This window comes from Lissotriton helveticus, chromosome 2_1 (genome assembly GCF_964261635.1).
Source record: "Lissotriton helveticus chromosome 2_1, aLisHel1.1, whole genome shotgun sequence".
NCBI classification, from domain to species: domain Eukaryota; kingdom Metazoa; phylum Chordata; class Amphibia; order Caudata; family Salamandridae; genus Lissotriton; species Lissotriton helveticus.
In genome coordinates, this window is record NC_136059.1 from 1,727,155,350 (window position 1) to 1,727,172,113 (window position 16,764).

The 16,764-nt window shown below is 40.0% G+C and overlaps 1 pseudogene; it reads left to right on the plus strand.

Moving 5' to 3' along the window:
- The first annotated feature begins 15,283 nt into the window (after positions 1–15,283).
- On the plus strand, positions 15,284–15,395 carry LOC144820829 (5S ribosomal RNA; annotated as a pseudogene).
- The last annotated feature ends 1,369 nt before the right edge of the window (positions 15,396–16,764 follow it).

Below are 16,764 nucleotides of genomic sequence, written 5' to 3' on the forward strand. Positions count from 1 at the left end.
TGACATAGTTTTCTTAATCTGAACTGACACGTGGATCCTTGTTATCTGTAACACTTTTGGCCGATTGTAGCATTTTTAGCTATCAGTACTGTGCATGCTAGGGTTTTGAGCCCATAATTACATTTTTAAAACAAAACTACATGCCCAATAATGGAACATGCTGTTGGCTGTAAAGCGAGGTGGTATCATAGGTCATTGTACCTCTTGTCAAACTTGTGAAATACAAAATAATTGTTAGTTCCTGACTTTATGGCTTTTTCCCCCTTGTAGGCAATCAAGGGTTAAAAAGCCCAGTTGTTGACAGGGCAAAGGACCTTTCGGCCAATGGGGTGACGCTCTTCAGAAAAAAACATTTGCTAACAATCTGTTATTTACCAGAACAATGTCAGCAACCACAACTGAAAGAAACACTTAGAAGGGGAAACCAAAGTCACCCCTCTTTCTGAGTCAACATTATTTATTTAATTCCCTCGTCATCATCCGTCGAAATCCCCCCCACACCCGGCCCCACCGCTCTTACCTGCACAAGCCGATTTATCCAGAGCAAATCCAACACCTCCCTGAAGAGCCATGCCTTGATCAAGCGCAGCACGGTGCTGCAGATGCTGCACCCCGATGGCCACCAATGGTCTACAGCACATGAACAGGCTCAGAGGTATTCTGAGTTACATGTGGGTGCTTTAGAAAGAGCAAATCCATAAAACAGGTGGGAAGCTCTATTCTGTGCCAATGCACACATTCATGATATGGCCTTTGGAATCCGTCATAGGCAGAAGCGCAGAACAGGCTCATGAAGTCTAATGACTAACTTAACAGATGTTCAAAACGACATAAGAGAATGAATTTATAAGGCCATCATCTTACTTTCACCTGCTGACACACAAAGACAGAAATTAATCAGGATTTTGGGGCCACCATGAATTCCTAAAAGATCAAGCTAAAGGTTTGAGTTAGAAGACTGGCATAGCTTGAAATTGTTGTAGCCCTAATCACAGCTATTAGGCTGATCTGCATAGCTGAGCCCTAAACAGCAAGGGATCAATGCACCTGTAAAGTCAACAACAACGAAAATGATTGCTTTTCAAATCTGAAAAACGTTTGCTAATCCTGGTTACTTACAAACTGACTTTCTGAGAATGCCTGTTAGTGCCTATCACATTTGCCCCGCCCCTTCTGCCCTTCCCCCTTCCCCCGGAATACTAGTATTTAATTGCATTACCCACCTATTTCAAGAACCTTAACTTCTTTCAGGGTGTCACAAGATGTTTCAAGAAGTTAATTCTGCAATTATGCCTAAATGAGATTATTTAAAAATATGCAAAGGAAAATAATTGCGACTAAAATTACAGCACAGAGAGTAGTTCAGCAAAAGTTCACTTTGCTATTCCAAACCTCCTCAGCAGTCAAAATGTTTTGAATTGCAGTGTAAATCAGTAGGGTGCTGACATTACAGCTGCGTTTTGCAGCTACTCACAAGTCTAGACATGCTCAGGTGTGATTACATTCAGTAATTATGTTTATAGTCATCTGACAATTAGGTCTATTAAGTCTATTTGTAAACTTACTTTACATATCATGTAAATGTCTAATTTGCCTGCAACTGCCCACCGAAAATAGTAACAATAAACCCATTTCCTGTGTGTTCAGAAAACATATGAAGGGAATTTTTAGCAACGGCCAAACAATAGAGAGCCCAATTCCCCCAAAAAATATTAAATTCAGAAGACCAGTGCAGTGCTGATTTATACCTATTGAACATCTATGCGTAAATTACCCAAATATCCCAAAAGAGGGAATCATATAGAGGTTGCGCCAGAGTTCATGCTACTCACTGCAAAATACTTTTGTCTATTCACATTGTCTGAATATATCTATTTCTAAGTACATTTTACATTGGAGAATAAAAACCTTCTTTCTCCTATTCCACATTGTAAACAATGTTTCTATGGGTGTACACTAACCTACTGCACTACATAGACTTTGGTCTTTGAGTTGGATGTCAAATAAATTTTGATTCAAATCAACAGAGAGTCACTGTGGCCTAGTGGTAAAGGTCTCTGACTTGTGTCCTGAAAGTTAAGTATTCAGTTCCTACTGTTGAATTGGTTCTGTATGCTCATGTAACAGTATTATCAATTTATTTGATAAAGCTTGGAAAACATTTGTTTATCTTGTTTAAGCATATTTCTTTTTGAGTAGGTCTTTCCCCATAGGATAAAAATCTTCTCTCTCTCTCTCTCTCTCTCTCTCTCTCTCTCTCTCGCTCTCTCTCTCTCTCTCTCCTTCCATTCCACGCTGTAAATGATGTTACTGTTGGTCTACACTAACCTACTGCACTACATAGGCTTGGGCTTTTAATTTGAATGTCATATATTAGGTTTGATTCAAAGCAATCAATCTTTCTTTATTTGTCAACAAGCCATTAAAGTACATACGGATCATACAATTTGATATGGTTGAAATCAAAAAGATGCAATACACAAATAGGTAAACTGATAAAATCATTGAAATTGTGTAGTTGAGCAGAAAGTTTAAATACAGAATATAAAACAGAATCAAGACACAATAAAAGCAGGATCACCATAGTACAGTTTTCTGGACCTTAGTCTGCACATACATAACAGAAATCGTAAGACCACAAACGCTGTAAGATGCCTTGTGTCGCTTCTCAGTATCCAGAACGCTACTCTATATTCTTGTATGCCTAGAAGCTTACAAACTGGAATGATCATTTTTTTTGCGATGTCCTGTATAAACTGGGCAGAAAAGCAAAACATGTTTGATGGTCTTGATGGTCCCAGCACAAAAAGGGACAGAACCATTCCATTTCCCTTGTTACAAACAGCCATTTAGAAGTAAAAAAACATAGAGGAAGGGTCCTATAACGGAATTTCAAATATAATGTCTTACCTAAAAGGGGCTCAACATCATCAATAAAGGGTTCCAAATCAAAATCTCCTTTAAAATCAAGAAACCCGTCCAATATATGTAGATAACTAACACTGCCAGTACAAACTCTTTAAAGCTGCCTTAGTTACCCCACTAAGATCTGTAGGGACACTTCAAAGGTTCTAACAACCTAACTGGATGGAGGATTGCCTGATATACCTGAACCATGGTATTTCTAAGGCACCAGGTCAACTAAGAACATCCTCTAGACCTTGCCGGTAGGGGAGAAGCTTTGGGGGTCACCCAAATTTTGCACCAATACAAAAGTGGTCTAAGTCCTATTTTTGCACTGAGCCCTCTCAATCCCAGATTTAACCGCAAGGGTTTAAACGGGGTCCTAACAGAAAGATTGATAGTGAGAGGATAAAGCGATTTTCTACTTTCTCCAGTTAGCTGCATCTTTATGGGCTCAAAGATCTGCCCCATACGATGCTGCCCCCACAGCTTGCATATTATGAATATGAAAAGCTAGAGAAATAAGGCAACTTTGGAAGCCCATCAGAGACCTTGAAATTCTACAAGAGTACTGTTCAAGATTCAGCCTACACATTACAATATGTGAAGCCCAATTAAAACATTCAGTAAGTGTGACCCATAAGTAATCGAAGATTGGAACTCACTCCAACTGTACTCCATGAAGTTCAGAATTGGGCATTGATGTTTAACAAGGATTGAAAACCATAAACGTGGTCTTGCCAATGTTGAACTCATAGCCCCTCTGTTTGCAGAAGTACTCAAACTGGATCCAGAGCTTTTGGAGCCCCATCCAAAATCGAGAAATCAGTAGGCTATCGTCCACAAACAGTAGGGCTGGGATCCTAACATCAGCAAGGCTTGGTAATTCATTCTCACAATCAGTTAGGTACAACACCAAACTATTATTAAATAACAAAAAGAGGGTTGGGGCAAAAACGCACCCCTGTCCGACTACCCGATTAACAGGGATAGCATCCATAAGTTCACCCTGAGACCTGCAACATACCTGTGCATCGTTATCAGAGTATAGCCTAATCAGGACCTCAAAGAGATACTTGGGGACCCCCACTTCTTCCAACACCTTCCAAAGAACATCCAGGGAAACTAGGTTGAAGGCTGATTGATTGATTGATTTATTGACCAAAGGTCAACGAACGTCACACAGAGATGACTGCCCCGGAGTATTACATATTTCCAACACAATAACTGGATTTGAAACACTTGGTCAATGGTACTAATAACTTCCCTGAAAACAGCTTGTGATGGTGTCAGTAAGGCGATGTCATGAGCCATTCACACAACCAAGCCAGGATAACCCTACTAAACCTAAAAAAGAACTGAATACATTCAATAACGCTTATGGACCTATACTTAGAGGGGAGTGACCAGGAACCCTTTTTAAAAATTTGAATTATCTCAGGACCTGCCCAGGTGGGTGGGATTGGTGTGCCTTTTGCGACATCATTAAAAAATAAGACCTAGTACCGGCACAAACTATCCTTTTCAGCCTTAAATAAGTTCCATGGAACTTTATCCAAACCTGGAGCTTTATTTGGGATAATTCAATCCAGGGCAGTCATGACCTCAGAATGAGTTATAGGGTTGCTAAAGTATCCAGAGTGATCTAGTGGAGGATAAACTGGCACAAGCACCCAACAGGCAACAGCCAATTGTGGATCTCTCAAGAAAATGAGTAGCGGGCGAGTAGAGGTTGGAAAAGTGGGCAATCCTATCTGCTGCCATGATATTCCTTTTCAGAGCAGAAAGATTCTCCGGACCCACATTGGCTAAGATGGGCCAGAAGGAACAATGGTCTCCTTCTTTAAATGCATGAAGCAAGGAGGCTCAGCTATCATGAACCCAATCCTTCCTAGATTGGGCTATTGTAGACTTGTAAGTATGCCTGCCTTCTGATATCAATAACCTAAAAAGGCCCTGAATAGCTTTAGATAAGGAACATCAGGCTGCCCTACATGACTTATTATACCATGATTTCAAAGAACTTTTCTTCTTATGAAATTTCGACTCCATAAAAAAGTGTCCCTCAATGAAAACATAGCAATGTAAACAGAACAAATAGTCTCTGCTGGGGACAATTTGTCCTGCGAATGGGCCAGAGATTGCTCAGCCTCAAACCCTGCAGTCACTATGCCATAAACCTCTTCAATTAAAACAGGGTAACCCACAATGGAACTCCGTTTAACTCTGAAGTTTAAGCGTTCATTTCCTGGTGTTTCATTGATTCCCTGTGCTCAGTTAAAAGTATAGGCAATGGTAATATCTTTGATAAAGGTTGGATAATATTTTTTCCACTTTGTTTGAATATATCTCTTTTTAAATACATCATACCTTAAAGAATAAAAATCTTCTCTCTCTCTCTCTCGGTCTCCCCATTCCACACTGTAAACGATGTTACTGTACCTGTACAGTAACCCACTGCACTATATAGACTTGAGTTTTTTATTCGAATATTATAAATAAGTTTTGATTCAACCAGTAAAGAGTCACTGTGGCATGATGTTAAGGTCTGCAACTTGTACACTGATGGTTGAGTGTTTGCTTAATAGTGTTTCAATGGTGCTGTGTGTTCATTTTAAAGTATAGGCAATTGTAATATCTATGATAAAGGTTTGAAAAAGTTTTTTCACCTTTTTTGAATATATCTCTTTTCATGTACATCTTACCCTAGAGAGTAGAAATCTTCTCTCTCTCTCTTTCTCTCTCCTTCCATTACACACTGTAAACAATGTTACTGTAGGAGCACACTAACCTACTCCTCTACACAGGCTTGGGTTTTCAAATGACATACATATGGTATGACACAGCACTGCAAAGAGTCACTGTGGCCTAGTGGTTAGGGCCAAAGAACCTTACTTCAATGGTTTTAGTGTTCAATTACTGATGTTTCAACGTCTCTGGGTGCTAATTTAAAAGTATTGCAACAGTAATATTTTTGATAAATGTTAGCATTTTTTTCACCTTGTTTGTATAAATCTCTTTTACGTATGTCTTTCTCCAGGGATTCAAATTTACCTCTCTTTCTGTCCTTCCATTCTACACTTTAAACAATTTTACTATAGGTGTACACTTACCTTCAGCACTACATAGGCTTTTGTTTTCGATTCAAATTTCATATGTAAGGTTTGAAGCAGACCAGTGAAAAGTCACTGTGGTCTAGCATTTAAAGTCAGAAAATCGTATTCTGATGGGTTTAATATTCAATTACTGATGTTTCACTTCCTCTGTCTGCTCCTTTAAAAGAATAGCAATGGTAATATATTTGATAAAGGGTGGAATGTTTTTTTTCACCTTGTTTGAATATAGCTTTTATTAAGTGCATTTCACCTCAAAAATGTAAAACCTTTTCTCCGAGGGGGGGGGGGGGCTAGAGAGCCAGCTGAAAGATGGCCGCACGATAGTGCTGCTCTGCAGGCCGTAATCAGTATCTGGTAATTATCGCAGAAAGGGCAGGCATCTTCAGGTTATAAAGTCAGCTCTGTGCAGCGGAATAAACGCGGAGCACGATGTCGCAGTTGGGAGTGGTGCGTCATATTCATTAAAAAACATATGACACAAAAAGTATTTTTCTCTCCTCTTTTACAGACATATACATAATGGCATCAGGAAGACAAGCCACCTATGTGACATCCCAAAGAGGAAATCAACTCCTAAAGCAGAGTGGCTACCTTTATTGTAAGGAAAGATTAATGAGCCCAGGTGTCATTGGGGTTGTGTGCGGTATTGCTCATCCCATTGCACAGGTAGAGCAGTTAGTCTTGCTGACACTGTTAAAAGGACCACAGAGCATAATCACTCTGTCTCTGTAATAGAGATCGAAGTCAGAGAAAGCATAAACCAAATGAAAGAACTTGCATCCACCTCCAATGGAACCTGTGGCGCAGTTTTTATGGATGTATCCCAAGACATTCCTATGCATGTAGCAAGTTGTATGCCCACAAATCTAAATGTATGCCTCATTATCCAGAAGACAAAACAGGTAAGTAACCCCCAATGTAAAACACCCCAAACATACGCTGATATTAGCATTCCACATGAACTAACTGTTAGCGTTACTAATGAAACCTGTCTTTTGCATGACAACAAATAAACTTAGAAAAGGATGCTAATCTTTAGCACAGAACATAACCCTGTAAAATTGGAGACTAGTGATATTTAGATGATGGATGGTACGTTTAAATCCACATCCCATCCATTCACCTAAATATACACTATTTACGCCTACAGTAATAACACTGTATTCCCCTTAGAATACAGTTTACTCCCTGATAAGCAAACTTAAACTTACACTGAATTTTTAACAGGGATAAAATCTAAAGTGCAGTGATAATTAACTTTGAATTACCCATTATTAACACCATTACCAAAATGTATCCTGATACCCAAATTCAAGGATTTTTTTTCACTTTTCACGGTCCTATTGGAAAAAAATTCAAAAAAACATCCTTAGTTGAGGATTACATATCAGACGGTAAACTGCAATTTGAGTTAAAGAAACTAACAACACTCTGTTTTGTTCCTCCTGACTGTGGATGAATACTACACATCAATCAAAGAATCAGAATTTTTTACATCAAACAAAGGCAAACTGGCTTCCTTACTAAATTACTTTGAGGACACATGGATTTGACATCTAAGCAGGTTGGGTCGATGGTGGAATCCAAGGTTTCCTGTGAAGTGGAGGAACTGTTGCACGACCTGCTTAGCGGGAGGAGAAAAAACTAATAATGCGATAGAGGGATAGCACAACTCCTTCAACAAATCAGTCGGAAAACCTCACTCAAACTTTTATAATTTCTTGGAAATTTTGAAGAAGGAGGAAAGTAACCAAGAAATAGCGCAATCATCAACTGGTAGTCTGAACCTATACATTTCTAAAAAAAAAAAGAAATGTGCAAGCAACTATTGGGACAAATTCAACAGTTTTCAAAGATTTTTTCAATCTAGTTTTGAAAAAATAGATTGACATTTTTCAATCATTCACATCATTTTTCCAAATAAAAAATATTTCAGATATTTTTGCCAAAAAGTACAAGAAATCCATTGTTGCAAAACACAGTCCACACTTCTTTAAACTATCCATAATCCATAGTCTTGCAAAAGATTTACAAGATCAAAAAATCCTAACTTTAACATGCAGTAAAATTCCTGCATAATTTAAAAATCCGAAAAAAAACTTCCAAATTGTCGAAAACATCTATTTGGCCATCCATGCCATCTGTGTTCTCCAAACTTCCACGTTGTCAAACAGCCCCAAATACGCTTTACTTTGTTTGATTCACCAAAAAGTAATACATTTTTTTTGCTTTCTTTACATTTTGGTTTAAAAGAAATCTTAATCTTACTTTGTACATATTTTTTTAACCAAAAGTGTTAAAAAAGCAATCAACCCGATGTGGGTCTACAACCGCTACCTGTGTAGGAATGAAAATGTTGGTTATTACATTCAAAATACGTACATATATCTAAGTACCTCCCTCCTCTCTCCCTACAATAAACTATGCTACCCACAGTCTCTCTTTATTAAATAAAATGTGAGCGCAGCTCTTCCTTGCTTCCAATATTGACCGTGACACTCCACCAACTGTAGAAACAGACGCACAACCAGGAAAATTATCTCTATAACTAAAAATGAAAAAAGGACAATTTCTCCCATTGGCATCAATGGAAAAGCATGGGAAAAAACTGAAGAAAATGTAAATAAAAAATGCAAATGTACTTCTTTGAGTACGTTTTTAATATTATATATTGAAACTCATTTATATTAATTTTGTTTTCATTTTTTAGTTCACTGTTATGTCTTTTTTAAATGAATACATTGTTTAATTATTAACTTTTATTTCATATTAAATTATTTCAACAAAACTAAATATAGTTACATTTTTAATACATATTATATTATTTACTGTATTTTTATACATTTGTATGAGTGTACATATATCAATGTTTACCTATTTTCAATGTTTTATTAGTTTATTTTATGTTTACTAAAATGTATAAACTAGATTCTAAAAATAGTTCACACCCCTATACAAAACCTCTATTTCTCTAACACCCCATGTCACATTGCAAGTGGTAAACCCTCATAACTATTGATTGTAAATATTAGAAAATGTATTAATTTAATTGTATTTATTCAAATGAATTAATATCCTGGTATTAAAATGAATACCTGGGTATTAATACACTCCCCTACCCAAAACTCCTAATTCACAAGCATCCCATCACAGGGGATGGGTATAACATCCCCATAAGTTTTAATATGAATTATTTTTAAATTACTACAAAATATTATTAAAAGCAATACTGATTAATACCAGGTATTAACATTAATACATCTGTATTAATACAACCCCACCCAAAACCCCTAATTCCCTTGCATCCCGTGCCAAAGGATGATTGTTACATCCTCATAAGTATTAATTTTAATTATTACTAAAACATAATATTAAAACTAATACTGCTTAATACTCAGGTATTAAAATGAGTGACTGGGTATTAATACACACCCCACCCCAAATCCCTAATTCTCAAGCATCCCATCCAAGAGGATGGGTAAAGCATCCCCATAAATAATAATTGTAATTATTTTTTTAATTATTAAACATTAATATAACATCAATACTGTTTCATACCCAGGTATTAAAAGTAATACCTGGGCATTAATACACTCCCCAACCACAAAACTATAATTCCCTTGCATCCTGTGCCAGAGGGTGAGTGTTACTCCCTCATTAATGTTATTTTTTTTTAATTACCAATATTAATACTAAACACACAACTTTTGTAAATAAAATCAAAACATATTAAATCCCATGCACTTTAATTAGTATAAGGGTAATAATACATTCGCCTACCCAAAACCCTTATTTCAATGTTTTTTCATTTTTTTAAATAAAATATTAATAAATAAAAAAAACAATAAAACATACCTTACCTAAAGCACTTAACTTAATTGTCCATGTAATAGAATGCGTTGTAATGGCATAAGCTGTTATGCTGCGGTCCTCGTATGGCCCACGGGACCTCTCGTCGTCACCGCTGAGGGCCGTAACACGGTCCACGGCACCTATTTCTGGACACCAGGCATGCAGCCGATCGGTGTGGTGGCCAGCCATATCTTTTCGTGGCGCAAAGATGCGCCCTGCAGCACTTCTCTTTACTATTGGGGCATGCCACCTGTGTAATCATACCTACGGCCATACCACCCTGAAAGCACCTGATCTTGCCTGAAATCAAGCAGGGTCAGGCCTGGTTAGTACCTGGATAGTAGGCCCCCTGGGAATACCAGGTGCTGTAGAATTACCTGAATCTTGGCGTGACCTTACAATGAGTTACCTGCATGGTTAGGGGCCATTCTTCATGTTCCTTCCTCCCATATTTCCTTTTTCTGGTTCCCAGAATGCATTGGGTACTGTTTTTCCTTCAACATTCCAAGATGGAGGTTTTCTAACCTTTTTCCTTTTTTCTTCCCAAACCAAGAGGGCGATTCTCCTTTTCCTGTTGCATCACTTCCTGTCCTTAGGTATATAAGGGGCTGGAATTCTCATTTTTCTTGTGTTGCAGCACTCTTTGCTCCTGTTGGTGTCTCTTCACTCCTGTAGGTGTCTCTTTGCTCCTGTTGATATCTATTTGCTTTTATTGGTGACACTTTGCTCCAGTTTGGTATTTCGTTGTGTTTTCCTTCTTCCGCAATTCTCCTCTACTTTCCAGGTGTGTCGTAGTCTTGCTGACTTTCCTCCTTGACGTGTCATGTAGCCTGGATTCTGGAGTCACCACTTTCATCAGAGGTTTTTCCTGATGGATTTCGCCTTGTCTGTGGAACACCGCCTAAATGAACGTCAGTTAGAGCAGCGCAAGGCTCGTGTTCAACAACACACAGGAACAACACAACCAAATATTCGCAGAACGGATGTCTCTATGCTCGAAATGTCCCTTCCAACAGATGAAGAGCCAACACAGATAGACCTGACTCATGGTCCATTATTCCAGACCCAGAGGGAATACAGAAGGAAACAAGGGCTGTGCTTTTATTGTGGTTCTCCTGGTCATATGATTCGTAGTTGCCCCACTCATCCACAAAGGCCATGTGGAAACGCCGGATCCCGCCCTCTGTAGGAAGGGTGAGAGCGGGATGGTCTAGCATACCTTCAACCTGTTCCTCAAAAGAAACATCTGATTCCCTCCTTCTGTTGCATATGCTATTAGGATTACCTAATAGTATGGAAGAAAAAGTACTGGCCTTATTGGATTGCGGAGCTAGCGGCATTTATTTGGAAGAGCAATGGCCCATAGAGAAACAGATACTTTGAGTTTCCAAGGGAAGACCCGAACAAGTACAAGTAGATGGAACCACGCTTGTTTCAGGCCCAGTTAAAGAAATTACACTGTCATCACCGCTGACTTTTGGAAGGCATCAAGAGCATCTGTCCTTTGATCTTTTTGCCTCTCCCAACCATATCATTATCTTAGATATACCCTGGCTTGTTAGGCATAACGCTTATATCAATAGGGAAACCAGAACCATCTTCCTGTCCTCACATTTTTGCCATCAGTTCTGTTATTCTTCCGAGGAATACTGGTCACCTACGCAAAGAGGAAGTGTGTAATACTATTAATCTCATAAAAGGGGTGCATTTTCACTATCAGATGTTTGCAGGCATGCTTCAGGACCAGAACATGTGATGTTACAACCCCATAGTGAATACAATTGTGTCATTCCTCCTGAACCTGGGACCATTATACCCTGTGGAGGAGTATACTCCATTACTGAACCAGAAAAAGAAACACTTAAGCAAGATCTCGAAGAACATCTTCAAAGTGGTCTTATTACATGCTCTTCATCGCCTGTTGGGGTACAGCTCTTCTTCGTACTGAAGGAGACTTAAGATCTTCGGCCATGCATTGACTTTAGAGGGTTTAACAAGGTCACAGTAAAAGATCGGTACCCATTGCCTCTCATCAAAGACATATTAGAGTCAGTCAGAGAGGCACAGTAGTTTACCAAGCTTGATCTTCGAGGAGCCGATCATCTTCTTCGAGTCAAAGAAGGAGACAAATAGAATACTGCATTCAGAACTCCCTTAGACCACTTTGAATATAGGGTTATGCCCTTCGGATTGACAAATGCTCCTAGTAGCTTTCAAATATTCATGGATAATGTTTTTACAGATCTCTTGAACTAGACTGTGGTGATCTATCTGGGTGACATTCTTGTCTATTCTTCCAACCCCAGCCTTCATCACACACATGTCACTCAAGTACTGGAAAGACTAAGACAGAACAATGTATTTTGCAAACCAGAAAAATTTGAATTTAATCAGCTCTAAGTCGAGTATTTGGGTTATCGAACCAAAAAGACTGGAATAGCCATGCATCCCCAAAAGATAAAGGCTATACTTGATTGACCATCGCCATCGACTATTAAAGGGACTAAGTGCTTCCTGGGCTTAACTAACGTCTGCAGTCAGTTCAGTGTTAACTTTGCCCATCAACAATACTTCCTGGCCAACAACATGGTCAGGTGTCGACCTCCGGTTGCTTACATTCCGATGCCTCGGACACATTGTGGATGAACTATGCCTTCTCTACTAGTCCACTTCCAGCTTATGCCCCCTTCACATCATTCACCCCCCATCCTAGATGCACCCCAGTTGGGGACAGGGACAGGGAGTCAGGGACGCTGCACCACGTGAAAACCTCTCTCCAATATCAAACACAGACACATAAGCACAATATGGGCGTGGATGCCTTTACCACCAGAGGCTGTCAATAGCAACAATAAGTTTTAATGTTTTGTTTGTTAAAAAAATAAGTGAAATAATAAGTAGTAATATGATGGGAGGATAGTAATTACAGATGGATTACCCCTGGAGTAGCAAAGAAGTGGCTATGGGCGAGCCGATATGAGGCGAAGCCTGCCCCGCTGGGTATGTCTGAACTGTTGCACCTGAAATGAGGGCTGGGTTTAATATGGGAGATCAGCTCCTGTAATATCCCAGCAATATGCCGCTCTATGTTACGAGAATTGTACCAAAGAGTCCCTTGGGATGGTGACAGCATATTTATTGATGTCTCTTAAATAATGTCTGCACATTGATACTGATTTGCCTACCACCATCAAAAAGAATTAAAAAAAATAACTTTGCCCTCAAGCAAGTTTAATTTCTCAGACCTTAAAAGACGCAAATCTGCGACAAGGGTATAAATGGACAGACACAGCAGAGAAGGTGTTTCAGTCATAAAAGATATCTTCCACTAAAGCCCCTAATTTCCCATCATCCCCACACACCCAAGAAGTTCATTGTTAAAACAGATGTCCCAGATAGGGCAATAGGAGCTGTCCTACTTCAAGAACAAGAAGATGATGGATTTGAACACCCCTGTGGTCTATTTATCACATGTTTTGTCTTACTTGGAACAAAATTACTACTTTCTTGAGAGAGACCTATAAGCGATGAAGCTAGCCTGTCATGAATGGAGACAATTTCTAATGCGTTCTAAAGAGCCATTTGAAATCAGGACCAAGCACAGAAATGTACAGTGTCTTTGCAGCATTCAGTGCCAGAATAGCCGCCAAGCTAGGTGGGCCTACTTTTTTAGTCAATATGATTTTACCATCACATATATACCAGGCTCCCAAAACATTCTGGCAGACGGTTTATCCCAACAATATCCTGAATGCCCTACTCTTCCTCAACAAAACATCATAGCACCACAACATATCATAGGTACAGTACAATCATTTCTTGACAGGGTCCAGTCCGGCTACACATCTCACACCAAGAAAGAGTGGAATTTGATATCCAATCATCTCAACCAATAAGACAAACATTACTTCAAAGAAAAGATGCTGTTTCTCCCGACTAAGAAATTGCAATTGGAGGGTCACCATGGTTTCAAGAATACCTATGAACTAGTGCTTTGTTATTTCTGGTGGCAGTCAGTACAAGAAGATACTGAAAGATATGTATTGTCCTGTCCCGTCTGTGCACAAGCCAAAACCCCTCGCAATAGACCAGTAGGGTTGCTTCAACCTTTCCCTGTTCCCCTGGCACTGTGGCATACAGTGTACACAGATTGCATCTCTTCTTTGTCCCCATCTGTCAGCAACCATGTAGTTATGGTAACAATGCACTCCTTTTCGAAAATGGCACCTTTTACCGCTCTGAAGAAACTGCCTACTGCAAAAGAGTTAGGAAGGATATTCATGCAGTAGATCTTTTGTCTTCATAGGCTTCCACAGGTCCTAATATATCTGACTGAGGTCCCAAGTACATATCCAAGTTCTGGAAGCACTTCTGCAAATCCCTTCACATTGAGGTAGCCCTATCCCCTGGTTCCCATCCTCAGACCAACAGACAAACTAAAAGCCATAATCAAAGCTTAGAGCAGTATCTCCATTGTTTCTGTAATGCCACCCAAAGTTATTGACCGCCTTATTTGCCTCAAGCAGAGTTCAGCTATAACTGCTGTCCACAGTGCATCCAGGACTACTCCGTTTTTCTGTCTTTATGGCTATCATCCTAGAGCCTTCGCTTCTGTTTTGCAAGAATCAGTTTCTGTCATACCAGCAGCCTCCTTTACCTGCCAGCTCCAAGCTGTAAGGCAAAAGATTTACTCCAACCTACAAGAAGCCAAGGCACGAATGAAAAGGACTGCTGACGTCCTTCGAAGCGAGTCTCTTTCATATCAGGTCAATGATAAAGTCTGGCTCTCCTCAAAGTATTTGACCTTTTGCTTGTCTGTTAACAAATTCAACCCACGTTTTTCTGAACCTTTTAAGATCACCCATGTAGTAAATCATGTGTCTTTTCATTTGCAGTTGCCCCGTACTTGGAATGTTCACCCTGCGTTCCATACTTCCCAATTGAAAGCCTATGTCAGTAACCCCTATAATCGGATTTTCTCTCTTCCTCCTCCAGTCTTGGTCAATAATATTCCTGAGTACGAGGTCCAGGAAATCTGTGACTCATGGTTGTGTAGAAACCAATTACAATTCCTGATTCATTGGAAATGCTATCCACCTAGTGATCCATCATGGGAAGATGCTGATACTGTCCCTGCTCCTCTTCTGGTTCACAGGTTTTTCTGACTCTTCCCTGCTGATCCCAAAGCCTTGGGTGGGAGAACTACTGTTATGCCGTGGACCGGATTACAGCCGCAGCACCTCCTGCCTCAACGCTGTGGGCCGTAACACGGTCCGCGACACCTATTTCTGGACACCGGGCATGCCTTAGCTCAGTGTGGCGACCCGCTGTTTCTTTTCGGGGCGCAAAGATGAACCCAGAACCATTTCTCTTTTTCTCTAGGGGCATGCCGCCGGTGTAGGCGGCGGCCTGCCTGCGGCCATACCATCCTGAAAGCACCTGATCTCGTCTGAAGTTAAGCAGGGTCAGGCCTGGTTGGTACCTGGATGGGAGGCCGCCTGGGAATACCAGGTGCTGTAGACTTACCAGAATATTGGAGGGACCTTACAACGAGTTCCCTACAGTCATGGTATTGACCAATTTTTTGTGTTTCTTTCTCCCATAATTCCTCTGTCTGGTTCCCAGAATACATTGGGTGCTGTTTTTCCTTCACCATTCCAAGATGGAGTTTTTTTAACCTTTTTCCTTTTTCTCTTCCCAAACCAAGATGGTGGTTCTCCTTTTCCTGTTGCATCTCTTCCTGTCCTTGGGTATATAATGGGCTGGAATTCTCATTTTTCTTGTGTTGCAACACTCTTCGCTCCTGTTGGTGTCTCTTTACTCCTGCTGATATCTATTTGCTTCTATTGGTGACACTTTGCTCCAGTTTGGTATTTTGTTCCTGTGGGTTCCTTCTTCTGCAGTTCTCCTCTTCTTCTCAGGACTGTTGTCGTCTTGCTGGCTAAACTCCTTAACCCCTTTGCTGCTGGCCCGTTTCCGCCGCTGTGCGGTAAACAAACTAACAGGGCGGGGCCGTGACGAACCCCAGCCGTCATCAGCAAACGAGCACCGCAGAGCGTGACGGCTGGGGTTCGTCACCAGCATGCAAGGGGTTAAAGTGTCCGGTCTCCTAGATTCTGGAAGCACAGCTTCTATCAGAGGCTTTTCCCTTTGGAGTTTTTTCTTCTCAGAGACTCCTAAAGGAAGGCCCTATCTACCCTGATGTTAAATTGGCAGCAGCACCATGGCTACCAAAAAAGGGTGGCACCTACCTCGGACAGACCAGAACCCTCAAGACCCGGAACTGGGAAACATGTTCACACCTAAAGGTTAGAAGAAAAAGTTCAGAACCTGACATAAGCGTCGAAATGGCATGCGTTGTAATAGCATGTGTTGCAAAGGCATATGCATTGTAATGAATGCGGTGTAAAGACATTACGATGTAATGCCTTTTTTTGTAATAGATGTTTCCCATTCCACACTGTAAACAATATTACTGTAGGTGTTCACTGATTGACTGCACTATATAGGCTTGGGTTTTTGATTTGAATGTCATTTACAAGTTTGAGTAAGACCAGTAAAGAGTCAATGTGGCCTAGTGGTTAAGATCAAATACTTTTACTCTGATGGTTAAGTGTTCAATTCATTTTGTTGCAGTTATCTGTGTGCTCATTCAATCTACTGCACTACATAGGCTTGGGTTTTCAATTTCAGTGTTATATTTAAGCTTTGAGTCAGTCCAATAATGAGTCACTCTGGACTGGTAGCAACGTTCTAAGACTTTTACATTGGAAGTTAAATGTGTAATTCCTGATGTTTCAATGGTTCTGTGTGATAATTTAATGGATTAGGCAATGATGATTTATTTGATAAAGGAAGGAGAATATTTGTTATCACTTTGTTTGAATAGATC